Below are 27520 nucleotides of genomic sequence, written 5' to 3' on the forward strand. Positions count from 1 at the left end.
AGAAAAGAAAAGAAATAATCCAAGGTGCAAAATAAACTATTAATACATGAGATAAAGTATTGATAAATACTATAGTAAGCCTTGCGTTGAGAGGAATATTTAAAAAAACGAAAAAAAAGGCTGCACCTAAACTTGAGTAAGGCAAATTATGAATAATATTAGTAAGAATTTTGCTCGTGCAGCCTTGATGGCCCAGAATTTCCGCAAAGAATGGGACGCACCCACTACGTGAGCTAACCAAAAAATCAAATGGTATTACGAGAAGAACAGAAACGTAAAAATAAAAGGTAGAATATCATAAATGAAAAACATCAATTTACACAGTAAGCCTTAAAGAAATATCAGAAGAAATACAAATATTAATGAAAAGTTCGATGGCGAATTAATGTCTAGTCGAAGTAGATGAAAGCAAATGCCTACCTGGGTGAGTTATGAGTAAGAATACGGTGTTTCTACCATGCAGTATATTGCGAGGTCCTAGCTCGAGCGCCACGGTTCATCCACGACAGCTAGAGATGAAGTCCACTTGCAACTATATCTAATCCGTTATCGCCATGGCAATCATCACATCGCCCTTATATAGTGATCATTAAGATCATCTTCAGCACACCGCATAATCCCTTGCCATGCCTCATAATCTGATTGTGGCTTTCAGAACTACAGCCCCATAATTCAACTAAAGTTAAACATTTGTACCACAATGCAATGTGCCATGTGAGCCCATGACAATACTACCCTTTTGAAAGGTTATCGACAACGTCGCACAACAACGCCTCAAATGAACACGAATAGTGGTGTGTTCTCTGTACTACTCAGTCGAATAGCCCTTTCACAAGGTAACGTTCAACATGAACTCGTCAATCTTCGAAAGGCCTAAGCTCTGAATAATTAAAGTTTGCCACCAACATCACTGCGTAATATCGTCAATCAAAGCAAATAGCTCAAAAAACCATCACTTATATCGATTCACTGAGTGCGTGGGATCCGCACCGTTCTGTCTCAAATTAGCTTTAGCTTTGTTTTCTCGATATCTATAATTACGTCAAACGTACGTGCGAGCATCACAGTTTGTAGCCTACAAGAGGCCCTGATATACGCTTTTAACCTTCTAAGAACACGTTGTCCATTTGTTGTTAAGGTGCTGTGAACATGTGAGTTAAATATTACTGCACAGGATGCAACAGAGATTTATGACCTCGTGTCAGATACTACAAAAATTTGGTTCTTCTCTCTTCCGTCATGACATAATGCAGCGTTCTCCGAAGTCGTTGGCAAGCCAAAGCTACTTGCTTATTTCATGATGGTTTGGCTATGTTAGTACTATATATTTACAAATTTTTCTCGTTGTTACGCAATATTTTACATTTCTGCAATTTTCGTGATAGTCTTTTTCATCAAGGATTAGCAAGATGTTCCCACGACCACCTGAACAAGGTCAGTCGTCTGCTTCATCGCTCATTTTTGGACGACGTGCCTCTGGTAGCTGCATTCATGGGAGAGCTCACTGCCAGAGGCTATAGAATCTGACAGCGAATACATCTTAGCCCTGGGCCGCCGTATGAAGAAGATGCGCCGTATGTCGACTGAAGCGACTTCATTGAATCAGAGTGAGCAGGAACCATTCATGGTTGCTGATGTGCCACTCTCAACGTCACACAGCATCAACTCTCTGAGCAGGCAGTTTCTAACCGAATATTTTGAAAGTGTCGCCACTGGGCAAATAAATAGGATCAGGATCAACGTTCGTAGGAACATCCGGACAATAGATGTGAGAAATTCCGCAATACCGTAGAAGTTAAAGACCATTCCATAATTAAGCACAATTCCCGTCCGCTGCTTTACTACTTACGGGAAGGAGACAATGACTGGTGTGATTTCCGACGTGGAGCTCAAAATGAAGCATGCGGACCTCAAGAGTCTTTTGAGGTCATCGGTACGCATTCTTGAGATTCACCGCCTTGGGAACTCCCGATGTATCAAGTTAATATTTGCTTCTTCGACATTGACAGTGTTTGTTAAACTGGGCTACGTGATAGACCATGTATGACCACTCGTTCCGTGGCCTGTTCTGGGCCGAAAATGTCTAACGATAGGGCACGTCAGCGCTGCTTGTAGAAGTAAAGCCGCCTACTTGCGTTGCGGTGGCCAGCATGATACCACCGACTGTGATTTGTCTTCATTTAAATGTCCCAAATGCAATGGCTCTCATGAAGCAACTTCGAAGGAATGCCCAAAGGTGAAATGAGAAGTCCGTATTCTTCGAAAAATGGCTAGAAACCAACCTTCACCTAAAGAGGCTGCTCAATCTACTCCCCAAAGTGACGAACGCTCGCGGAAGACGCGTCACAAACTCACTTCCGAAGAACTACATAGCGGGGCACAGGCGCCACGACCACACCTGCCTGTGCGTGCATCGATGACGGTAACGGCGTATACTAGTAATTCAAAGTCGATGACAGGAAGCGGCACACATTCATCTCCACCTGCTTATACAGACACGGAATGCCATTTTCTGCCATTGACCAAGTCTGATGAATAATTTGACCAAGTCTGACCAAGTCTGATGAATAATTTGAATTACGGTAAGTGACCGTAATTCCTTCATTTCATGCCTGGCCAGACCAACTTTCGTCGAACCCTTAATTACATTTGCTGCCCTCTAGGCCCGCGGCCATGCCAGCGTGGATTATGGGTCCTGTGCGCCATGAAGCCAAGAATGATAGGGCCAATCAAACCGATGACAATACGGGCAAGCAAAGAGATGGACACAGTGAGGAGGAAAGCACTCAGAAAATGTTGAAGCACCTGGTAGAGTGAATTGGCGTGATTATCGGTGGTCTCCAGAAACCGGCCGTTGAAAGTGCTTTGCGGGTGCTCGCCGTGCTGCAGCCGCTTATCGCAGGTCTTGAATGCTATAAAGCTATTTGTGCTACTCACGCAGGGGATGCCCACACACCAGCTTCCTCCTCTCTCTCTCTCTCTCTCTATATATATATATATATATATATATATATATATGTTAGTGGTGATTCATAGTGCCGTGTTGTACTGGTGATATTTCTGATGCGCCGATATCTCAACGCCCCAATTGTCCCAACGCGCTAGCTTGCCCACCAGAATGGCTATGTTATGCCACTTCTCGAAGCTTGGTTTTGTGGCGTAATGGCTTCAATAACAGGTTGGTGAGCTAGAAGTGCTGTGTTGAAATCCGGCCATCTGGGAATTTTAATGATATTCAAAGAAATTGTTTTAACGCCGCATTATTGCGATATCGCATTTCAGCCGTCTCCGTCGCCGTCAGGTTCTGTATAAAGTCCGATTGCGATGAAATCGTCGCCGCGCCCATTATGCTGTAGGTGCGAGTGAAAACGCGAGGGTGAGCCGAAGATCGCGGCTAAAGGTCGCACACGATAACGACATAGCGCGCCGTCTTTCCTAACGCGCAAGGCTCTGGGAGAAGGGGCGTTTCTCCTCCGTGCCTCTCGCGCGCGCGGACAGACTGCTGATCTGGAAAGCCATCTGCGAAGCGGACAACGTCCTCCGTGGGGAGGGCGCGCTCTACTCGGGGCGGTGCGCCCCCCCCCCCCCTTGCCGCCGTCTCTTGAAAGCCATCTGTGACGTTTGGGGAGTCCGGCGGCGCAGGGGCAACTAACGATCGCAGCTAAATCTCGCGCCCTATTTATGAAGGAGCGTAGGAAGGCAGCGCGGGAGGGAGCGGTGCTACTGCGACTCCGCCACAGGGTTGCCAGGTTTGGCTATATATAGCCAATTTGGCAAAGAAAAAAAATTTTGGCATCGACTTGATTGGCTCGGCTGTGTGGCTATATTTGAGCTACTGAAAATGTGCGACTTGTCTGTGTTTCGGCTATAGGTGGCGCCATAATCCACGCTCAAGAGGTGGCTCTCATCGAGTAGAAACAAATCTCGAAGGATACGTTTTATCTGGCTAAACCGGGAGCGCGGCCGTGGGTGCACCAAGGTAAATGTACCTGGTAGCGAAGCTTCCATAGGAGCCCATACGTTCAAAACATGGCGGTCCATCGGCGGTCCATGGGGCTTAGCGCCATCTGTATGTGGTGGGAACACTTCCGGCGGAAGAAAAAATAATGTGACGCCAAGTCCGTTAAAAGCCGAAGTGACGTCATTTTGTTTTCAAAGGCGCGAAATTTGTTTTGTTGTTCTTCCTTTGGAGCTATATATTCAAATGCCCTGCCATTCGACTGGATGGGCGTCTCGAGCTTTCAGCGTGGAAAGCGATGGAGGAAAAGGCCAGCCGTACGGTTGTCGAAATCGCATCCCTGCACAGAACATACTTTCTTTGGAGGCGGACGAAAGCTTTAGGTGTAGAGTGCTGATCCTATTGTTGGATGCCAAGCCCGTCGGCCAGCGCGGTCGCACGAAAACAACTACACAATTATCTGGCGGTCGTAACTCTCTACATTTGACTGAACAGATTAAGAAGCAATGAAGCTACCCACGTCACCAAATTCAGACAAACTTTGACAAGCAAGAAAGCACAAACTGTGAGGGGGGCGTGTTTCAACAGGTGATACGAGTGCGCCTTTCTGCCCATTTCAAGACGTGCGTTGCATTGCGAGTGATAGTGGCGTCAACGCCCCCTGTAGCGATGGGCGCTTAAAAGAAATGCATTTATTAATAATAATAAAATTAAACTTGTATTTTGTTAACTCGTCAAGAATGTATAAAATTGTCTAGGAATATTATTTTCGTTGAATGAATCTAACTGTGTCCCGTTTGAATTAAAAAAACGCGTTTTTCTTTCCCAATGTTTGTTCCCTCCAAACATAGTCGCGCTTCAATCGCTGCTCCCATAACCCCCCATGCTGATGTCGGTGACAATCTGTACCGAACCACGTTTCGCCCGAAGCTCCGCGACCTATTTGGATCGACCTTGGGTGCACTCCCGGTGTACACACTCACCTCAGAGCCTTTTTGGCTGAGGCGATAGCTTTTATCTTTGATGCGCTTAAAGTTAAACCGTGCTTCACCGTGCTATCGATTAAGCCAGCGACATTGTCTCATCTTCGTCTTGCCTGTTTCAGTCATCAGACACCCGAGCATCGGGATGAGCCAGGAAGTAGATAGAGCTTCCCAGTGCACTATACTAACGTGGCTATGCTCAGAAGCACTCCAAAAACATTTGCCGCCTTTGGCGTGCACGTTTGACACACAACGACAATCGCCATTTGCCTTGCCTGCATTGCATTTTTCTTGAAAACGCTGCGCGCGTCTCTTTCCTGCCACTAATGCTCTGTCATGCTGTTAACGCGCGTGTCGTTCGTGGATGTACCGGGCTCGCAACCTAAAAAAAAGGAAATGCATTTCTTTTTTAAAGACGGCGGGCCCGGTACTTTTTAAGTCGCGGACGGCAAGCGCGTTATCCGCATGACAGAGCATTCTCGACAGACAGTCGAGAGCGAAGCGTTTCCAAGAAAGGAAACGCTAGCCAGACAGATGACGATTATCGTTGTGCGGCCAATATGGACCCCAAAGGGTGCGACTGTTTTTCCACACAAGCATCATCATCTGTCTCGCTTGCGTGTCCATTCTTGGTAACATTGCGCTCGCTACATTCCTGTCGAGAATGTTCTGTCCCGCTGATATCGCGCATGCCGTTCGTGGCTTGAAAGCACCGGGCTTCCAGCGTTAAAGAAACGCAATGCGGACAAGACCGACCACGATTATTGTTTTGTGGCAAGATAGGACCGAAATGGTGTAGAGTGAAGGGAGAGCAATGAGATAGCGTAAAGCAACCGTTGCGCCGGTGTGAAATAAGGGAAGCACGGGTAGATAACACGATCCAGTGTGTTCGCTTTCATGGGTTCTGGGTGAAGTATCTCGCGGTGCACAATTTTCAAACAACTCCAACTTTCTCATGCTAAGCTTTACTGTCGTTTTCCCTTGCCTTCAAGATGAATCAGAACGGGATAGCGCTAAGGGCCTCGTGTCGCAGTATATGCGGTATCGGCGCGCGGTGTCGCCACCATGGTCTGCATGATAAAAATGATACCGAACCACGTAGGCCCTCCGCTTAGCGCATAGGCGTTACTGAATTAATTGAATTTGTAAAAAAAATGCCACAATGGAGTTTTACGTGCCAAAACAACTTTCTCATTATGAGGCACACAGTAGTGGAGGACTCCGGAAATTTGGACCACCTGGGGTTCTTTAACGTGCACCTAAATCTAAGTACGCGGGTGTTTTCGCATTTCGCCCCCATCGAAATGCGGCCGCCATGGCCTGTATTCTATCCCGCGACCTCGTGCTCCCCAGCGCCACATCACGGTCACTGAGCAACCACGGCGGGTAATTTGTCAATGTAAAATGCGTCAGAAAATTCGTAAATGCGACGTGCACATAAGTTACCGAAATGATAGCGTCATGTTATAGTTTGAATATACGGGAGAACTTATTACTGTTATTCGGAAACTCAAACACAAACCCCTTTTCCAGCTGCCGTCTGGGATTTGTCTTAATGGGAGCGGCATGCCCCGCTCGGTTCCTTGCAACTCCATCCAGATGATGCTCGCAGCCACCGGGGCACCCGCCGCGCGTGAGAAAGAAAAGAAAAAAAAAACGGAAAGCTCACCTTCGGCGCAAGCGTTCGCTGCGGCTTCTGTCAATTGGCCAGGTTTTGGGTGACATTAGGCTTTACTAATCCTATTTGTTGAGCTCTCACTGATGCTAGCGCGAGCTTCATCCTAGGCTGATGTCCATAAACTCCCCCGGCAGGGGTTTTTCCCTGTGGGCGACCTCTATTGCAACGGATGAATTACATCTAGATTTGTTCATCCGCAGTGGTGTGAGCAGCATCCCGGTGGCTAGACGGTGGCTGCAGTTTATATTCGGAGAGCACCAGTGACGTTTTTAACTGCTTCTCAAAATTAGGCCCTTCTTCACCTGTAAAATTTAAGTGGCGGTAAGTTGAAGCAAAGCATATTGAGGTTTACAGCTGTTTGCAGCACACAGAAAGGAATGTACCAATAATTATTCCTTTTCCGTGGTACCCGTTCAACTCACTATTTACCAGTGCTTCGCGGTTGGGAAACAGACACGATGAATCTGTTTGGAGAACTGACACATGATGCTCCGCTTAAATGTTTGAGTGAAATATGCCTATTGGACCGGTTCGCTGCAGCCAGCAAGAAGCCGAAGGCCCATTCATTAGTTGTGTTGCACATATTTAAGATATTGTTCCCCAGTGGAGATCAAATAAGTGTTCATATGAGACTTCTGGTGTCTTTAAGAGAACGGTACGCGAGGGTTTCTTTTATGCACTGACGAAGCAAATACTTTTCAGTCTGTGTAATCAAACAACGCAGGATCGACACATGTTGTGGCAGGATGTACTTGCATTTTTCATTTCAACGCAGCCTAAAGTGCACTGTAGTGCCTCGAGTATGCTATAGGCATTGTAATTGGAGCTGTAAAGAGCTACTATATGGTTTCATTTCAAAGTTGTAGGGGACTGCTGGGTGTCGCGAACAAAGCGCGCCTCGCCATTGCGACATTCGGTTGCTTCCGTTGCAGGATGTGTGTGCGATATCATCGATAAAAGCTACTGAGGGTCACTACGACACATTTCATCGCTTGCATTTGATTACTTTTCTATCTTAAACACGTAATTTTCTTTCATGTGATTGCTGTTACGGTATTCGTGAAGTATATGTATACGATAAACGATGCGCCGTCGTGTTAACCGCCAGTGCGTTTCTGTGTGCCTAGTTCAGATAACGCTGAATATACCAAACTTTTTCCCACAAAATTCGCACCTGTATCTTCCATTTAGGCCTTAATACAGTTGCCACATTTGATTAAAACAACTCAGCAGAGTGATAAGAAATATGATGGAAACTTCGCAGGGCCTGCTCCTAACACGGATTTTTAATGTTGACACCAAATTTCAAGGTATTTCTTCGACGTAAAATGATATGTCTCTCATACTCAAGTAATAAGAAAATGTTAAGTGTTTAGAGGAGCATCATAAATAACTTCGCGTGTTGAACTCGCAGATGTTATATTTAAGTAAAATTTATGAACGGACAGGGCGCGTATATGCATTGCAAGACCAGTAGACCCCTTCAGCGCTACATAGCTTGCAATATCCAAGTCGCAAATTTTAATGACTCACGCGATTTCAAAGACGAAACTGTGGTCCACACACTGCAACAGAAATAATCCGAAATCTCTCTGTAAGTGCGGCTCAAGCCACTAATACCCCAAGCACGCACCAAGAAAACAAGCGCGAGCGCGGCAGCCGAGTGAGCCGGCGGGAGCGGCGTCCTGGCTGTCACGTCACTCGCGAGAGTGCACCACTCCAAATTCTCACCGCTAACAGTCACCTCAATGCTAGAGAATAACATTAGTGCCCTTCCTGACATAATCGGCCAAACGCATATGTGTAGCGTGTAATCATCCGGGCGCATATGCGTAGCGTGCCAGGCCAAGCAATTTTTCATCTCTAGCATTGACAAGGGATGTTATACCTTCGCTTCAAACACACAAGATGCTTTGTTTCACTGGATCAAGTGAAAGCTTTCGATTGTGTTGAGTGTTGGTATATATTTGGCATGCTGGAAACATTCGGTTTTCACGCCGAATTAGAAGATAAAGTCGGCCTTTGTACTCGGGTTTCCGGCCAACCTGCTCGTCAACGGTTGCCTGAGCGATTCTTTCGCGGTCACACACGGGTTTAGGCAAGTTCGTTCAGTGAGCCCTCACCTGTTCGTTGTATGTATTGAGCCTTTGCTGCTCAGCATTTCACTTTGCCCAGCGATACGTGTTTTTCCCTTGCCAGGCCAAGGAAACATAAAGGTTTCTACGCATACGGACGACGCGCCCCTCTTTTGAAGAAATGAATACAGCTATTATGTCTTCTTTGTTCAAGGACTACTATGAATTATCCGGAGCCCTTCTGAATTAAGACAGAAGTAAGGCGATGGTATTTGGCAACATTACATGTGCCCTTGAAGATCTTGAGTGGGTAGCAGGGATTAAAGTCCTGGGGGTAGTTTTCCTCACGTCTAGGAAAGTGGCATAGGAGACCTACCTGTTCAGACCTGTGTAAGATGTCAGTGGAAGCAAGGTTCCCATTGTCGCTAGCCAAGCGCAGCTACATAACATCTGGCATTTACGAGGCTTTTTACTACGTTGCACGCATAGCTCGCACACCAAGCGAAGCTTCACAGACGCTAGCTGCACCCTGTGGTTCTTTCCTTCGGGAAGACAAGACAACATTGCGGACACATCAGCTCCTTCGGTTCCAACGAGCCTGGCTGGACTTAGCATCTCGAGTATCAGAACGATTAGCTCCGTCCTCGCATTGCCAGGTTTTCCCGACCTCGTAAACAATCCTGAATACCAGGCAGGAAAGTTGTCAACTATTTCCTAGGAACGTCCAGGTAGCTCTCTTTATCAGGAGTAAGTACACAAGCTACGGTGGAACAGGCACCGCGATGTTATATATATGGATGCCGAAGTCTTCAATCAATTAGACCAACTTTACCAAGTGTACATGTAGTTTACAAACCGGCAACGGAGGTGTGCAAATTACTAGTAACAAAGCACTTGACACAAGAAAATATGCAGCGTTGCCGCCGCGTTGAAACCCGTTACTACGCCACTTACGCAAAAACATGTATGAACAGGCTTTCGGAGACATGATGAACCTAAGTGAAGACCAGTTCCTGCGGAAATGGTCGACAGGCTTTATAAAACTCCGCAATGGGGGCATTACTGTGCAGCCGTTGCCCTACTGACACCTTAATCCTGCCATACTTGTATGTATCATCGTAATGTGCCTTAGCTCTTGATGTAATGTGACATTGTTGTTCTTTGTTCTGCACATCAAGTGCACCTAAATTTTTCTGATTAAGCTTGTCGAAATAAACTTCTCTTCAACGGGCTAATCGACGCTATCGCCTTTATATGAACTTTTGCCCATTGACAGAGATGCATACCGTTGTGCTCGACCTCCTTGGACGGTGTTTCAGCGATACGTGGGGTCGATACGCTTGCGCAAAGTGCCTTGGCACCCGAATCAAGTGCTGCTGTGCAGCTGGAACGTGCACCAGATTTACATGCGTCGACGTATGTACCGTATATCGGTATTTTATGGGGAAGGCTAAATACCAACTGCCTGACGAAGTCAACACATCCAGTTAAACACATTACATTAGACACATCGGCATAAACACGTTGCTAATTTGTAAAAAAAACCGAGCTTTCTGCGTCAACTGCGTACATTGTGCAATATTTTAGAGTTTACAATAGCAGCTTAGCAGCACAGTAATGAGCGATATTTACAAACCAGGTATCTATAGACAAGGCGACTCAGGACGTTGCCGTAATGAGGAACGCCGACAGTCGCTTGCAGGAGTCATACCTTCAAGCTGCAAGATATGAGGCCGTGTCGTGTAAACATTCCGTGCATGAACGCTAATGCGCACAATGCTCGCAATGCTCACAATGCGCACAAACAGAGGATGGTTTAGGCCTGAGCTCATTCCGCTGATTTGGCAATTGACTGCGATGGGACGGTGTGCGCAGTTGGGTTTTGTCGTTTTTGCAGGCAAGTGCACTGCGCTCTTCTCGCAACCGTCTAACCAGCCACGCGCGAAGGACGCATACCGCGGTAGCGCGACAGCGCGATGACAGCGCTAATTGCGTGGACATGGTTCATGTGTCCGCATAATTTCTGTTGAAAATAGGAGTTGCAACGGAGAAGTGATTATTATTTAGGTACTTCTTTCATTTCGTGCGCGGAAGTTCATAATCGTTTTCACAAGAATATAAACATGGAAAGCCGGTTTGTGACTTTACAAGGAATAATTTGGGGACAAGAACACTTGCTAGGTTAGTAAAAAATATATGTTCGAGTAATTTTCAGCTGCTGGTTAAAGACATGGGACGATATTTTTTGGGCCAAAGATTGTGCCACTATTACTGCAGAATTTTCATTTGATATGCAAACGTAACAGCGGATTAGTCCACTGATTTGTCGCGACAAGCGTCCGCAGATGTGATACGTAGCTCAGGTAAGAGCTCAGTAATGAAGGTCCTTCCGATGGTACCTATCTCTTTCAGTTGCTCATCACATCAACTGAAACTGCGAAAGGTAACGCCACTGAACGATTGGTCCATGATGAGGGTACCACGGAGGCCAATCACCGTGAATTGAAACCAGAAATAGCAAAATTCCAAGCAGATGTGGAAATATCTCAACGTCAGGTGATAAATGAACTCACCAACCTGGCTGAAGCGGCAGAATTGGTGACCTTTCAGTCTGCTGACGGTGAGTGCTTTCCAAACAATGGATACAATCCCAGATTCGGCATTGCGAATGCCTTTCGGGATCATCTCGACTGGAACGAGCGCTCCCAGCAGCCTATGCATGTAAGTAAAGATTTTCTAGCGCTGAACGAAGAATATTCGTGCAGGCAGTCGAAGTTTCTACACCCATTTAGCATCCTGGTTATTTTCGCCGCCACAATGTGTGGTACTGCGCTTTGGAGAAAGAATTAGATCACAGCCATCTGCGATCGACCTATTCAAATGCACGTGAAATGCACTTTTGAAACAATCACTCGACCAATTTTAACGATGATTATTGCATTTAAGAGAGGAAGTGAAATTCTGTTCACACTACAAAAACTGATGTCCAGCTTCACATGTTTTCAATATGGGCAAACTTATGTCTTTCAAAACAATCGAAGCGTGTTAAACTATAAAAATATGTTGCCGGTCAGCAAACAGATGTTGCTGCACTGTAAACAGTGCCGGTTAAACTTAAATGAAAATGGTTTACATTAGTTTAATATTTACGTCAAACAGATAGTTTGCTGGGGAACGTTTTCCTAAATTATATCTCGCAGATCAGCTGTGTCATGCAAATCTGTGGTTAACACAATAATATTGTATGCTTTAGATATAATATTTGAATGGTCAACTAGTCGCGAATTTTCTTTTTTATTTCGTGTGCTTTGTTTCACGCTTGGAAAACATATTTATGGGTTATGTATTTATGGTACGTATTGAATTTCCTGCAACTCGCCTACTTATAGATACACTCTATGCCATTGAAGAAACGTTCATTTTATTCTAATGACTACGCTGATGCTTCACTGGTCTGGCGTTACTGCGAGCACACCATGGCTATGCTACAAAGTGGAAAGCTCTGGTACACTATTTCATTGTTGCTTTTAAAAGATAAAAACAAATATTCTGGCATAACCCATCTCACAATGAATGTCCGTGCTCTCCCTCCCGCCTTCTGGATGCGCCGCGTCCAGTAGCTTCTATAGGAAGTGCTCACGTGACGCGCCCATCTTGTATGAACGTCTATGAAAGCATCCTGTCTGAATGTACAGCACGCAGGTTAAGTTTCCTCCAGCACCGGAAAAAATAATTTTAAGCACTTTTTCTCCTAGAGCAGTGGGGCCCAGTATATGCAGCGGCGCATACGCATATGGCAGTGGCCTAATTTGCCGTGAAAGAGGTTTGTAGGCGGCCGATATATGCGGGCGCCTGCGTACATTCATTGTGAGCGGGGGTGGTTAGGAGAGGCGGCTGGCCAGCCGGGAAGTAGGCTGCCGTTTGGGCTCGGTAGCATGGAGGGTTCTGTCCGTAGCTCGCGACTTGTCGATCGTGTTCCTTCCTTGGCGGACATCGCGAGCGTCTGCTACTAGAGCGCTGTCGTAGGTTCGTTAAACAGCTTGTGGCCCAAGTTGGCGTCTAAGAAGTTTATTCAACTGTGGCACACACCAATCGTCACAGATAAAACAGTAGCTGATGCAATGGTTCGCTTCGAATAGGGTTACCACAACGCAGCAGCCCAATGCGCGACCGGTTAGACCGTGCACTTCACAGTAAGCCAACTTGGCATGAGAACTGTTTGGGACGTTGAAGATAAGATGATGCCCGTCTTAGTAGGTAGCCCGCTCTTCCGACGTTGCCTTCGCTGAGTAGTTCAAAAGCGCTCAGTATGACCACGTAGGGAAACAACATAATTAGGAGAGAGTTATTCTTTATTTTGCAGACGTTTACGCACTCTTGGTGCACAGATTTGCAAATGCGTATGACAACTTGCGAAACAAAGCGGTCGATCATAAATAGCGCGGTAGCGCCTATACCACCCTCGCGGATACCGTTCTCAGAACACACGCAAGCTTTACAGATTGTGAATGTATGTCCAAGAAAATAGCCAGATCAGGAATTTCAATATCGAGCAATGCAAGTAATCGTTATCAGAGCGTCTCGAAAAGCCCACATAGTGTACGCAACAAGGACAGCAATGTTTCGCATGAGTGACTCTGGCTGCGCAAACATATTGAAAGAGGCCATCGTTGAGGGGACCTAATTGCACAGGGCATCCGAAACTTACAAAATATTATTGTTGTGCAAACAAGGGCGGCTCAGTCGTCCACATGGTGCTGTTGAAATTTTAAAGCATGCAAAATAAAAAAGGAAGATGTCCGATTTGACGGCTTAAGCCTCCGCACTTTTGTGTTGATCAAATTTCACTGAAATAGGGTCTCGGCATCTTGTGTTTTGGAGGCCAGCGATTGCTCCCCTAGCTGCTTGATTCAAAATTTGACGGGCATCTGCTGGACTGACCACACATGGGTTTGCGTTTGAGCGCATGCTACTGGTGGTCAAAGCACCACGTGAACAATGAGCAGCAAGCAGGAGATTCGCTGCGAACATCACAGATGTCCATGTCTCCCGGATCGTTCAGCTTCACCGTCAACAATGCGAGTCTCATCTACCAAAGTTCAAATGGCGCTCTGTGCCGCTGGCTTTACACATCCACGGAAAAGACGAGGAATGTGTGAGATGGAAATTCAAGACGATGAACAGAACGAGATGAAGGTGAAAGCAGGAGCCAGGTTTTCGGCAAGTGGACTTGCCTTTGTGAAGACACACGTAGGCTCATCGTACATTTATTGCATCAATTCCTGCCTAAGGGGTAGGGAAGGTTCGTATACGCCACCTTGCTAGATTGAGTGATCACAGGGGAAGTGACGCTCTGGTGTGAATGAGACGACTCGTTAAGAGCAACAAAAATTTAGCATGATCAATTAAAATGAGAAGTGGGTGCGTTGTCAATTAAACGCCGATGATATGCATGCAAGAATATTCCCGGCCACGTCTACGGCTAACAGCGAAATATCAAAGGGTGCAATAACGCATTCATCCCTTGCAGTATTCATAGCTAACGCTTTCGTTTCCTGTGCTCACTTATTCGTACCCTGATATTCTTCATTTCCTGTAACCCTAAATATTCGCATTTCACTTAGACAAGTGTTGTCAAAGAGGCTTCAATTTTTCTTTCACTGGTGTATTGCTATTGTATTGTATTGTATTGCTAGTATTGCTATTTATAAACATGCGACTGAGAGCCGAAAATATAAGTGTACTTGAATGCGTGCATTGCACTACTTTATTTTTTCTTCCAGCCTTCAACGTCGTATACATGAATGGGCGCATTAGCGCTACAGCATATTCGACGATTACGATAAACGTGGAGACTCAATTTCCGGAGACTTACTCGTTGGAGGGCAGGGTGAGCAGCAGGACTTCAACTTCTTTTTTGAAGTGTTCTCGACATTTTCCATCTGCAAGTCACTCTCGGAATCCTGTAATAGCAGCAGTGAAGTGATGCAGTGTTCTCCGCTGGTTGCCTTTAATATGGGCATATTCTACTTATTCATTGTGTTATTCTTCGCTCCCCACATCAAAGGCGCGCGATAATAAATCTATTCAAGCGCTCCTAGAGTTGCTGCGATAACACATTGCGCCTAAATTGTTCATTTTAGGGTGGATGGATGAATAACTTTCTTGATATCCGTCGGTACGCGTGATTAGTGCGCAGCGGGCCGCTCCCACGTCGGTACAGAGAGGACATGCCCCTCCGTTGCGTCGTGCGCCCAATGGACAGCCCACTGCTGATTCAAGGTCCGAGCTGCGCAGAGCTCAGTCCCACTTTTCATTGGTGGTCCTTGCCCCCGGCGCCAATTGGCAACCCCAGAGCATGTGAGCAAGGCTAGCTATATCCTGACGGTCGCGACACGCATTTCGAGGGTGCGCGTCTGGAAATATGTTGAGCAGGAAGGCCGGGCGTGGGTAGGTGCCCGTCTGAAGCCGCCTGTGCGTGACTTCTTGTGCACTATAGAGGGCTTTGTGCGGTAGCGACACGTTTCTGTTGAGTAACTTATATTGCTGGGTGAGATTGTTGTAAGTGACGAGAGGGTAGAAAAAAGAGCAACATTTCACCATGACTTGCAATTTCCGCAAGCATGGTGAAGCTTGTGTGACTGGCTGGTTGTGACGCAAGTGCTGATTGTGACGATAACAAGGCGTCTGGGCACCTTGTTATCGTTCGTCAAAAAATGCAGACAGACAGACAGACAGACAGACAGACAGACAGACAGACAGACAGACAGACAGACAGACAGACAGACAGACAGACAGACAGACAGACAGACAGAGAACTTTATTTACATGGTCGTGAGAAGCTTTGCCCTAGGGCAGAGCTGCAGGTCGCTCCGACATGGGCACTGGTAGGCCAAGCCTAACCACCGCATCGTGGGCTCTCTGGACAGCCCAAGTTTGAATTGAAAGTTCCGAGCTCTGGATGACAGAGCTCCATTCTTCTTCCGTGATCTGATTGCGTTTCTGTGACGAGGGGCATCGCAAGAGCATGTGTGCGTGAAGTCGAGCTAAAAGCTTCTGAAGTGATCGTATGGAAAAGGGCCAGATTTGGATAGCACTTAATCTGAAGCATGCGTAAGGTGGACGCCAGGGGTCTAGCCAGCTTGCTATGAGGGGGAGTATAAGTCCTCCTGCTCAGGTGATAGTGAGTAGTGATTTCGCTCAAAGTGGTCAGAGTGTCCCGAAACTCGAGGACCCTGCAGTCTGAGCTCGACCCTGCTCCCGTGCGGTGGGTAAGATCACGCGCTTGGGAGTGGGCAATGTCATTGAGATTGGGAAAGGAGTCAAGCTGGGGGTCGAGGTGCAGCGGAAACCACGTGATGGTGTGCGGAGAGATTATCTTGTTCTTGGGAATCTTGTGAGCCTCCTCAGTGATGGATCCTGAAGCGTAAGCACTGACCGCTGACCTCGAATCAATGAAGATTTGTGATCTTCTGTTATCTAGAAGTGCTAAGCCACTGCGACCTGCTCCGCTCTGGTTGGTGTTGAGCCCTTCAGGGAAGCCGCATTCACTATCTGTCCGTTGTGACCTACGAGGGCAATGGCGAAGTTAGACGACTCTCCATATTGGGCTGCGTCGACAAAACATGCCGAGTAGGGATCGTCCTTGGTATGTTTGACGAGGGCGAGGGCTCTTGTCCTGCGTCTGCCAACTTTGTTTTGAGGATGAACATTATGGGGGCGACTCGTATGTTGTTCCCTTGATCTTCTGAAATTTCATAATTCCGCTCTTCCATGAGAATAAGATTGATCCCAAGAACTGCCAGGACCTTCATTCCAACCGGGGTCAGGACAGACGGGCCAGCTGCGCTGACTCCTGGGCCTTGATTATCTCGTGCAATGTGTTGTGCACTCCTAGTTGCATAAGGAGGTCCGTGCTCGCCCGTAACGGAATGCCTAGTACTTTTTTATACTTTTTCGGATAATCGTGTTTAATCGTTTCTTCTCGTACTTATACCAATTGTGTATGGCTGCCACATAAACTATATGACTCTTGAGGAAGGTGTGAAACAACCTGAGGAGGATGTCTTCCTTTAGGCCTCCACGCCTATTAGAGACTCTGTTGATGAGTCTGATCATGTTCTCAGTCCTTGCTGTGAGCTTGCTGGGCGTCGTATTGTTACTGCCATTGGATTCAATGAACATGCCAAGAACCCGAATGGTGTGTACTCTGGGGATTGTACAGCCGCTTTTAGTGTGGAGTTTGATGCTTATTTCATACAACGGTTTCCACTCTAGGTTTGCGACCTCTCCTGACTGGCCTGTAGAGGAGTAGCTCAGACATTCTCGGGGAGCATCTCAGCCCTGTATTTTCAAGATACATCTCTGTTTGTTCTACAGCCTCCTGTAAGCCTAATTCAACAGCTCCTCCGCTTCCTCCGGGGCACCAGATTGTGATGTCATCAGCGTAGAGTGTATGATTGATTCCTTCTATATTGGAGAGCCTTTGGGATAGTTTCTTCATGGTGATGTTAAAAAGCAGTGGTGAGACTACCGCTCCTTGTGACGTGCCTCAGGGCTACAAACTGAAATTGTCGGACTTGAGGTCACCAATGTTTAGCGTGGCCTTGCGATTCCTGAGGAATGAGCTTATGTATCTGTGGAAGGCGTCTCCCAAATTGAGCTCCGAGATGGAATTCAGAATGTGAGCATATGAAACATGGTAAAAGGCCTTCTCCAGGTCTAAGCCTCAGATGCCTCTTAAATCTCTTGTCGTGTTGTCAGTAATTTTACACTTGATGAGCTTCATCAAGGAGTGCAGGTGGCTCCTAATTAAAAGAAATAGATTACATCCGCTTTACTATTTAGGGCAATTATTGGACTCCTGCGTTAGCCTTTCGGTAGGTAAGGTCGATGTTTTTGCGTACACTGTTCATCATAAGACAATAACAAACAACAAGTAGTGCTGCAATTCGCGCTTTCTTCTGCAATGACCACCGAGAGGGCAGCTTTCCCACTTTGAAATAAGCACAAGAACTAAGGGTGTTTCCAATTTGCCGACACCAGATTGCAGAGGGCATTCAGCAATGATAATCTTGGAAGCTCGGTTTAGCGGAAACAAGTCATTCACGTTTTGACATGTTGAGAACGGATAGTCGACTGGCTTTATTCCACAGTAAAAACAGGTTTGCCGAGTGGCTGTGGTGGCGCCCCTGTCGGGCAACCACCTCACTTCTATGAAAGCAGTAGGGAGCAATGGAACCGACGTGGAGGCCAGGCGAGGTCTCTGGATTTACCAGATGCGGGGACAACGCGCAGTGACGGATGGTCACTGCAATCGTACACGAACTCTGGTTCGACGCCACCTTATTGCGAACAAGCGCTTAAACATGTCGACTTTCAGATCATCATGCGCTGTGTCGCACTCCGAGACGGGCTTTTACCTTCGACGCCATATTCAGCAGGTCGTTCAACTGCTCTTGGAATACCTTCAGCTTCTGGTTTCGAATTCCTGTGTCACAGCGATACAATTGCTCCGCTTGCGGCTGTCACATGGCAAAACAATGTGGCATCGTAGTGCTTATCGCCCGCCTAGCCCTAGGGAATTAAAATGAGAAGGAGGCATTGGGAAATGTAGCGCTGTTTCCCTTTTCCGTTCGCAAAGGACGGAAAACGCAGCTGCGTAATGGACGCATTGCAGGTAATGACCCTGAAGTTAGAACGCCAGCCGGTCACACAGCACGACGGCTGCAGCTTATAGTATTACGAGGTCGCTAAATAAATCACTACAGTTTCCGCGAGCGCTGGGAAGTACAGGTGTTGAAAATAAAAAGAAATGGAATGTTGGCTGCCGCTAACGTGAGTAATAGCGGCAGCTGCTCGTCTAGGTTTCCCTTTGGTCAGTGCTGGCGCCATGGCACGGCCATGTCAGGCAGCAAACCAACCACTATAATAGCAATTAGCCGGGAACCACGACAAGTAAAATTCTGCAATATACTACAAGTGACATGACGGCACTATGCCACTGCTCAAAGAACCAAAAGTACCACTTATATGACCATGCTCCATGTAGACTATTTAGCTGGATGACTAGCTTTGAAAGTAGACGAAACAGCATGAAATCATGAGTGTGTGCTGGACGAACATGAGTGTGTGCTGGACGAATGACGAACATGTGCTTGTAAACGTATGCACAAACGAGACGTCTTACACGACGACGCCCTGGACTTGCCACCAAATTCGAAGTTTTTATTAGTCGTTTTTATGGCAGTATGAATAAAGAAGAGCTTGGTGCTTGAAGGCACTGCTTGTGTACGACAAAGTGAACGGTACAACAAGGTTCGGTCGCTGCCTTCGCGAAAGGCAACACAAGGCGACTTGAAGAACAGCTAGGGAAGTGAATGGTGCTGTGAAGAGCTGCCTATCTGTTTCTCACGTTTCTAACTTTTCTATTATTTTTAATTGGGTTTTAGGAATCGACATTTCCGTAATTGCGACATATCATAACCAAACAGCTGCACACGGTGGCTGCTGATCGGTAGCGGAGCACAATTGTATCAGTGCTCCATTTGCCAGGGCTACACATTGTCACAGTATCGCGTCGAGAAGTTCCATATTGAATCCGTTTTATGTATAACACCGTCGATAGCGGGTTTTAGCCTCATGGCAGCAGATGCGGCAGTTGCTGCAGCAGTAATGAGCGTCCGGCCGGCCCTTAAACAGTTGTGATCCATCTCAATACACCACAGCAGGAACTTTGGCGCAACGGAATCACATAGTTAGGTGTTAGGCGTGCTAATTGCTGATGTATGCTGATATCTAATATTTCATTGTCAAAAACATACGTATGGCGTGCCTCCATAAATTGCTGTAACGAATTTGAAGAAACACGTCCTACGTTTATTCATTTGTTTATTCATAATCGGATGATTGTTGAAATACACGCGCCACGGAATCACACTGCTGACGTTTTGCTGCTGCTGGGCATCGTGGCCACATTTTCAATACTGACCAAGGTCTTTGCATTGACCGCCTTGGAACGGGCGTTAAATGCGAAGATGGTCACTAGCTGAGGAGCGCTTCAAGTTATTTTTAAGTCAACACCATGAAGGCTGGGGCTAGTCGGTACATACTCGACGGAGTAACAGCGCGAATAGACGAAGGGCAAGGAGGGCATTGCTTGTGTGTGATCATCTTCTTGTCCTTCGTCTTCTCTTGCGGCCCCTCGTCTAGTTTCAAGGCCTCCGCTGCATCACCAGTATATATTTTTCCTTTTAATTCGAACACTTTTCTTCCTAAACACACGCGAAAGTTATACGAATCGTGTCGCTGTACAATTATGTGCCCAGAGCGACATCGTTTGCTAGAAAAACTTAAGATAGCTATTCCTTAAGAGAACTAATTACATTACTGAGCTACTTACCCACAAATTTTATGGCACATTTTTATATGTGAATGTTGTAGGGAATCCTCAAAAATGTCTTCTTCTGTGCTTGAACGTTAAAAAACAGCCATGTAAGCCGAATTAATTGGTCACAAATTATTCATGCAATTTCCCTGCACAAGCAGGCAGTACTGTAGAGCGCTTATCGCGGTGCAATGCTCCAGCGACGTGGCGCAAAACGAATCTGCCGTCGCACTTCCCCCTTCTAGCGAATCCATTACCGCGATAACGTTAAGGTGCCCGTGTCGCAGAAAGACCGGCGTTGGTGTCAGACGTGGCATCAGGAAAAAGATTTTCGAACAACACATGCTTCGGGCTTCCATACGGCGCAAAAAGTGGACTGAAATAAACGAATTTCTCCAGCTAAAATAAGGAGAAAAAAAAGCGTAAACTAGGACTTGCACACACCCCACAGGAATGATAGCTCTCGCACTGTAATTTGACTTTACGAGAAAACATAGTTCTGTTGCGCGCAATGTCAAAGAAACCCCTCCACAAACACAAACCGCCCGCGGCATTCACATACTGGCGGCGGCGCCTGCCATATTTCGCGCGCCAGTGCAATGGATGTCTTGGGGGCCACGGAGCGGCGCGCGCGGTTCCTTACAATAAATCCGGGTGGCGCTGGCCTCCGCCGCATCGCGGATCACTCAATAGGCCATGGTTGCACCACAAAGCATGCCTTCGCGCATAACGTTCGCGGCTGCGTTTCCAGGTAAACAGAACGGTTACATACGGTGCAGTTCGCCGGGAAGCGTGAGAAGCCGTCGGGAATCTTTGGATGCTATCGCATTCCACTCTTAACGGCGAAGCTTATGCGTCCCCTAAGTTTTCCGATTGGTGCTGTGTAAAACTCCTGATCGCGCGCAGACTCACTTCCGCCGCATATGCGAGCCGCACTTGGACGGACGCTTTTTGGAGCGGTACAGACCGCGTTATCGGTGAGGAAGAACGCAGCCTCGAACCAGTGTACAGCGCTGCTCCTCTCCTCGCACTGGTATGTGCGGATTCCGTTTTGCCCTAGCTGCAGCTTGGAAAGGTGACGGTTGAATTGCGAATTAGTGCTATTCTAACGTGTTCTGTCTTGGATTTCTACGATGTGAGATGAATCAAGGTCAACGGACTACGACTGTGCTGTGTTCAGATGAAGAAATCCCTTTCGGAAGCAAGCGTAGAGTGCATCTTCAGCCGCGGCGACTTCGTGGACACCGCCGTTTCGATCGCCGAGAAGCGTCAGCTTCGTACTGCCAGCATAAATAGAAAGGGCATGATGCCATCACGTGTAGGTACGGAAGGTTTTGTTTCCAGTGAGTGCTACGCGACAAACTCGGAACTCGGCAACCAGGATCAAATTGGTATATGAAAAAACGTGCGTATTCTAGTCGGTCAACTATTGCGAATGGATGAAGTTGACCATTTCTTCGTGCAGACACATTAACCTTATCCTGTTCAAATGCGTTTTAACTTCTAACATTATCATGCTTGGCAAACAACGTTCTGGCGGAAGTTGACCGAGGACGTATTATGGAAAGAGTGCGCGCCGACTAAGAGGGTGTCTTCGTTTGAATTTTGTAACCAAAGCTAAACCTACCGCGTGCTGGCTGGCCCTATTTCACGTGGGCTTTCCCGTGCTTCCGAATCTCGACGTCGCACATCGCGCACTCTATTACTGTACAAAATAAAGTGGCTGTTGCACATAGTACCAGTTCATTTTTCATCACTCACGAGCAGGCGACGGGCCCTTGCATGCACAGGCACCATTCGAGACCTAAGAGTGCGCATAACCTTTCAACGCGTCATTTGCGTCTAGTTGATTGTGGCGTATTCCCGGCCACCATCATGAGCTCAATTTATCCATGTTGATAGCACTTTCGATCAAATCATTTCACAGTTCTTTACCTTGTAATGCTTGATGCCCGGGTGCCAGATGAACAATGTTTAGAACATCGTACCGTGAAAATTGTAGGAGCACGAAAGCTAGCTAAAGGTGTTTCGTCGGAACAGTGCAGTTACCTGGATTGGGATGTACACTGGTGCGGCATACCGTATGACACATGGAGACGCCTCTGACTGTTGTCGCCCGAGTGCTACTTTAACAGAGTTCAAGGCTAGACTCACAGTAACAACACATTACATGTATACGTTACGTGTCGACAATGACTTGACTTGCCTGCTCTTTCGATCGTGGGAAGAGCTGCGGGAGCACCTCAAGGCCCGTTGCCGTTCGATATTGCGGCTATACCGAAGCTAAAAGCTTAGTGTAGTTTAGCTTCGTTTCCCTATCCAAACACTTGTTGACACCTTTCGAGAAAGCCCGAAAACTTGCCACACGTCGTCAACCGCACGTTCGTCGTCCCCCCTGTAGCGCGATCCCACATACTAGCATGGTACCGGACGACAGACGGCGCTGTGATCGCAAAATGGCGGCGCCATCAATAAAACGGTCTATAGCACGAAGGAAGAAAACTAAGAAGAGGCCCTGACGTCACTCTTTGTGAAGCTAAAGTGAAGCCGGAAGTTCGCATTGCCGCATATCGGGCCAGCTTTCCCATCTTGTTTACATTTCTCGCGAAACCACGCCGCGCTGCGCGCAACCGTGCTGCTCAGACCGATGCGCTCCGCAGCAATACTAAGCAATCGTTCGCACGTGTGCGTGATTCCGCCCAAGAGGGCAAAATTTCCCGCGGATATTCCTTTGTCCGTAGCCATTCCTGTGCCACGGTACATTGCGTACAACATTGCATGCACGCTCATTTCATGAACGCAGATGCCTTCCAGCACTTTCTTCTGGAATTTTGCAGTTGCGCAAACCTGACCTGGTGTCATCCTGCTGCGCAAGGTATCATCGGACTCCATCGCTACGCGTGCAAAGACCTCACCACCTAATCACTGCTGCATGCGATCGTGATGGCTGCTATGTGTTGCGTCATCGTTCAACAGCTACAAGGGCGCCACCACCGACAGCTATAAAAGAAGAAACCACTGCCGACCCCCTCTTCAATTGGCAGTAACGGCGGTGGAACGCAGACGCCTTCTAACACTTTCTTCTGGAATTTTGCAGGTTGGTTATCGCCACTTTCCCGTCATCAACGTATCGAGACATGTCTTTCGCCGCAGCTGCTGCCACTCTTGCTGCTTTTTAACTAATGCTTTGCTGTAATTCATGATACTTTTGCTGTTCCTTCTTGGTTTCTGCTTTCGCTTTTTTTGTCGAATAAGCACTACGTTGCTTATATTGGCGTTCAAGTACCGGTGGACGTAATCTGCCATGAGTGATGTAAGTGTTACCGATTGTGCAAAGTGCGAAAAGGCTATAGAAGCCGACTGTGGATCATTAATATGCAGTGACTGTTTGGGGCAGTATCACCTAGGTTCCTGTTCTGGCGTGTCAGAATCTAGATATAAATCTGAAGGGGACGAGTATAAACAGTCTTGGAAATGTCCGATGTGCCGTAAAACCAAGCCAACTGTGCCCAGCTCTAGGGAACGCGACGTCAGCACTGTCACGGCGCTTCTGCTCGACATTAAGGGGAAATTAAATGAGCTTCTTCCTCTCAAGAACAGTGAAGAAGGGTAAGTAATAAGCACTGGCCTCAAAATTATCATCCCATTTCACTCACTAGCACATGCTGCAAATTACTAGAACATATAGTTTTTAAACATATCGCCACCTTTCTTGATGTTTTTTTTCTCTTCTGCGCAACATGGTCTCCGTCAAACATACTCCTGTGAAACGCAGTTACTCTCATTCACTGATAAATTGCATTGCATTCTTGACCAGTCATCTTGCGCCGATTGCATCTTTTTAGATTTCGCGAAAGTATTTGACGAAGTATGCCATCAATTGTGCTTTATAAATTAAGTAATCTTAATCTTTATCCACATGTCTTCAGATGGATTCAATCTTTCCTTCTCAACCGCTGGCAATTTCTTTCTCGGACGCCTTCTATTTTTAATTTATATTAATGACCTTCGGTCCACCCTCTCTTCTGCCAACCACCTTTTTGCTGACGACTGTGTGATTTTCCGTGAATAAGTAACCTCAACGACATTAATACCCTCCAGACTGATCTTAATTTGGTCTCTAACTGGTGTAAAACTTGGAAATGGAATTGAATATTAACATATGTGTGTTCACGGATGTTTCTCACTGCTCTAACACTCCCTCTTCTTCCTATTGTCTTAATGGCATTCCTTTTGATTCCGTCGCATGATATAAATATATAGGCGTACATATATCACAAAACTTAACATGGAATGCCCATACTGAACACATTACCAATAACGCTAATCGCATGTTAGGGTATTAACGTCACAACTTCTCTGCTGCTCCTTCGTCCTTAAAACTCCTACTTTATAAATCACTAATATGACCTAAACTTGAATACGCGTCATCTATATAGGACCCCGGGCATGAAAATCTTATATATTTTCTTGAACTTATACAAAATAACTCGTTCGCTTCATTTTTTTTTTCAAATTACTACCGTACTGCAAGAATCACAGCCATGAAAACTAACTTTTCGCTCCCATCTTTAAAATCTCGTCGGAAAATCAGTCGCCTCACTTTTTTGCACAAGGTATATCATCACGTCAGGCTACATGATGATCTTATCTCCCATCGCACTGATCATCGGCTCAAGGTTGGCATCCAAAAGTGCAAAACTAAAGCTTGCTTTCAGTCATACCTTTCCCAGACATCTGTCGAATGGAACCGCCTCCCTCCCGATATTGCAGCCATTGAGGATAATCAATGATGTCGTGATGCAGTAACAACATTTGTTTATTTTGGAGAATGTTAAAATTATGTTCTAACAAAATTCACTGTATTGTATTTATTTTATTTTAAACCTATATTACCCACTCCCCTCTGTAATGCCTTTGGCCCTGAGGGTATAAAAATAAATAAATAAATAAATAAATAAATAAATAAATAAATAAATTATATGGAGGCTTTAATAAAGCACATGTCCGCCCAGTATGACACGGTACTCGCCACCATCGCAGAGCACTCAGGCGAAATTAAGCAACTAAGGAACAGAGTTCCGAAACTTGAAGAAGTTAGAACAGACGTTGAACTATGGAGAGTGTCTGCGGCTCTAAATGACCTTGAACACCACAGTCGAAAGCTGAACCTAGAAATTCATGAGCTGGCTAAACATGAGAATGAATGCCTCATGATTAGAATAACCGCCCTTGCTGCCAAACTGGAACTTGATCCTCTTAACGAGCAGACCGTCTCCGCCATTCACCGTCTTCCTTCACAAAAAGATAAGACACCAGCCATGCTCGTTCGCTTCACGCGACAGTCGACACGAGAAAAATGGTTTGAAAAAAAAAAGTTATATCAAGGGTCGACCATGATGCCCACATATCCGAAAACCTAACCGGGTATAATAGATCGTTGCTCAGAGTTGCAAAGCAATAGACACGCGTAAAAAAAAATAAAAAATAAAAAATACACTCGATGCTTCCATCTCCATTACCAGTCAGTGCGAAACAAGCATGACATGCTCAACGTTTTTTTCAGCAGCTTGACCTTTCAGTTTGATGTCATTATGTTGTCTGAAACGTGGTATAACCAGCACTCAGTCGTATGTCAACTGCCGAAATATCAGTGCTTTACTAAAAATAGAGAGACGCCATGAGGCGGTGGTGTCAGTGTGCTTGTCCGTGATAACATTGGTGCAAAGCGCATCAATGAATTTTGCTGTATTACTGATGACTATGAAATCCTATCAGTCTTGAGTGCTCGAACTGTCTACCCAGTTTTCGACCGTCCACCAAGTGCTAATGTAGACCATTTCTTCCAGTTTATTGATAAGTTCTTCCTTTACGTCAGTGAATTGCAATTTAAACTTGTGTTGGGTGCTGATTTCAATGTCAATATGATGCTCGACAACTCCATGAAGCGAAATTTTGAGGCAGTTATACATGCACATGGTTGTTGCAATGTCATATCATCACCTACCAGAACTACTCATAATACATCTACGTGTATCGGCCTATTCAATGCAAACATTGCTTTAATTAAGATTAAATCGGGAGTGTTTTCCTGTGGCCTTAGTAACCATATGCCTTTATTTCTAAGCCTGAATCATGCATGTCAACGATCAACTGCTACTGCTAACTTCATACAGGCGATTACGCAGAATGCGTTAGAACATTTCCATGCCGAATTAGGAAGCATCAACTGGACGGATGTTTATGCCACGCAAATACCGGATGTCGCATATGAAGGTTTCCTCATGCTATTTTCCTCATGCTATCACAAATGTTTCCCCTTTACTATTGTGAGAAAGCAACCCTCCAGGATACGCAAGCCATGGGTCACAAACAATCTTCTCCATCAAATAAAGAAAAAAATCCCTTTATGATAAGTTTATCAAGTCACGATATCCAAACGACTGGACCGAGTTTAAACGTTTTCGCAGTCGTCTCACGAACGAGCTGCGCAACGCGAAAAACCATTATCATAGTGACTAGTTTATATCTAGTGAATGTAACAACCAGAGGATATGGAAGCAGCTAAATCTTCAGCGCAACCATACACCTATTTCGCGGTCATGTATTAACATTGCCAGTAATGGTGTTCAAATAACCCACGAGTCACCACCTGATGCATTCAATGATTTTCTAGTCGGTAATAATAGTATTCCCGTATGCATGAGTGCCTGCGATTTCATACAGACAAGTGTTGCAGACACGATCTTCCTGCACGCGACAAATGAATCAGAGTTAAAAGGCCTTGTTTGTGAGCTGAGCAACAGCCGCAGCCTGGATCTAGATAATCTGCAGACAAACTAATTAGGTATGCCCAAAAAATTGTTGCCCCATTGCTGGTATACATATGCAACTTATGCCTCGATACCGGAGTCTTCCCGCACAAAACGGAAGTCGCTAAAGTAATCCCGTTATTCAAGCGTGGGCACAGGGCTCATGACAAATTACAGGCCCATATCCATTTTGCCAGTCTCCTCAAAAGGCCCGGAAAAGGTTATATTTAAACGTCTTTCTACGTTTCTGGAAAATAAAAACCACTTAACTGACTTTCAGTACGCCTTCCGTAAAACCCGGTCAACACAACTTGCCTTGTTGGATCAAGAAGAGTTTATTCTCAAAAACATCGAAGAGCGTTTGCTCACACTTGCAGTGTTAATAGATTTTACGAAAGCTTTCGACTGCATTAATCATGAACTTCTACTCAATAAATTGTTTAACTATGAAACTCGCGGCGTCGCCCTTGACTTAATTAGATCATATCTAAACTCCAGAGCTCAATTAACCCGTAAATAACATCTCTTCTCAGTTAAGGAACACATGGATAGGAGTGCTGCAAGGGAGCCTACTTGGCCCTCTCCTTTTGAATATCTACATTAATGATATTGTCATTATTGACAATGA

This window comes from Dermacentor albipictus, chromosome 6, assembly GCF_038994185.2.
Source record: "Dermacentor albipictus isolate Rhodes 1998 colony chromosome 6, USDA_Dalb.pri_finalv2, whole genome shotgun sequence".
NCBI classification, from domain to species: domain Eukaryota; kingdom Metazoa; phylum Arthropoda; class Arachnida; order Ixodida; family Ixodidae; genus Dermacentor; species Dermacentor albipictus.